The sequence below is a fragment of the Elephantulus edwardii genome, unplaced genomic scaffold (genome assembly GCF_000299155.1).
Source record: "Elephantulus edwardii isolate Elephantulus edwardi_28Jun2011 unplaced genomic scaffold, EleEdw1.0 scaffold00235, whole genome shotgun sequence".
NCBI classification, from domain to species: Eukaryota; Metazoa; Chordata; class Mammalia; order Macroscelidea; family Macroscelididae; genus Elephantulus; species Elephantulus edwardii.
The window spans coordinates 2,489,253-2,490,842 of record NW_006399985.1 but is presented as its reverse complement, the minus strand read 5'-3'; the positions used below and the strand labels follow the sequence as shown (position 1 = coordinate 2,490,842).

General features: G+C 52.1%; 1 pseudogene; it reads left to right on the top strand.

The window, feature by feature from the left end:
- Positions 1–299: 299 nt before the first annotated feature.
- LOC102845653 overlaps positions 300–1,590 on the top strand; it is a 12,583-nt pseudogene continuing 11,292 nt past the window's right edge.

Here is a 1,590-nt window from a genome sequence, read left to right as displayed (position 1 = left end):
CAAGTTTAAATTTAAGCTGAAAAAAATGAAAATAAGTTCATGAAACTAAAATACAACCTGGACACGTTGTTGTTGATGCTAGGTGCCTTCAAGTCGAATACAACTCATAGAGACCCTGTGAAGAATAGATCTGAACCATGTCCTATCCTGCACCATCCTCACACCTTCTAACATGCTAGAGCCCACTGCGCCAGTCGCTGTGCCAAGCCACCAAGTGTCTTCCTCTCCTTCGCTGACCTTCCACCCTTCCAAGCATCATATCCCTCTCCTAGGATTCATATTTTCACTCCTCCAGCACCATGAGCTTCACCACTCACTCTGCCACCTTCTCCACCAATTACAGGTCCCTGGGTTCTGTCCCACTGTCCAGCCACCTGGTCTGGCCAGCCAGCAGCGTAGCCAGCTTCTATGCAGGTGCCGGAGTCTCAGGCTCCTGGATCTCCATGACCTATTGAAGCAGCAGCACGCAGGATGGCTGGGCTGGGGGCGTAAAGAGTGGGTGTGGCAGGAGTAGATGGCATCCATGACAAGAAGGGGACAAGGTAAGACCTGAAAGACCGCCTGGCCTCCTATCAGGAGAAGGTGAAGAGACTGGATATTGAAAATAAGAGACTGGAGAACAAAATGGCACCTGGAGAAGAAGGGACCCAAGGAAAGAGCCTAGAGCCATCATTTTAAGACCATAAAGGACCTGAAGGCTCAGATCTTTGCAAGTTCTATGGACAATGCCTGCCTGGCTGCTGATGACTTCAGAGTCAAGTGTGAATCAGAGCTGGCCATGCGCCAGTCTGTGGAGACGGGCACCCATGGGCTTCACAAGGTAACTAATGGTGATGCTATCACTCAGCTGCAGCTAGAAAAAGAGATCAAAACTCTCAATGAGGAACTGCTCTTCACGAAGAAGCAGCATGAGGAGGAAGTAAAGGGCCTGCAAGCCCTGATGGCCAGCACTGGGTTGACTGTCGAGGTGGGTGCTTCCAAATCTCAGGACCGACATTGGCAAGGCCATGGCAGATGTCTGGGCCCAGTATGACGAGCTGGTGAGGAAGAAACGAAATGAGCTGGACAAGTACTGGTCCCAGCAGACTGAAGAGCGTACCACAGGTCACTTCTCAGTCAGCAGAGGCAGCAACTGCCGAGAATACACTCGAAGAGCTGAGCTGTGCATTCTAGACCTTGGAGACTGACCTTGAGTCAATGGGAAGCCAGGAGGCCAACTTGGAGAAGAGCCTGCAGGAGGTGGAGACTCGGTATGCCTTGCAGATGGAGCAGCTTAATAGGATCCTGCTGCGTCTGGAGTCAGAGCTGACACAGTCCCGGGCAGAGAGACAACGGCAGGCCCAGGAGCACGAGGCCCTGCTGAACGTGAAGGTCAAGCTGGAGGCTGAGCTCAACACCTCTCACCACTTGCTGGAAGATGAAGACTTCAGTCTGAGGGATGCTCTAAACAGCAGGAACTCCATGCAGACCATCCACAAGACCACCACCTGCAGGATCGTAGATGGCAAAGGTGTCTGAGAGCAATGACACCAAAGTCCCGAGGCACAGAGGCAAGCAAAGCAGACGACCCTTTGAAGAACGAGAGGGTAA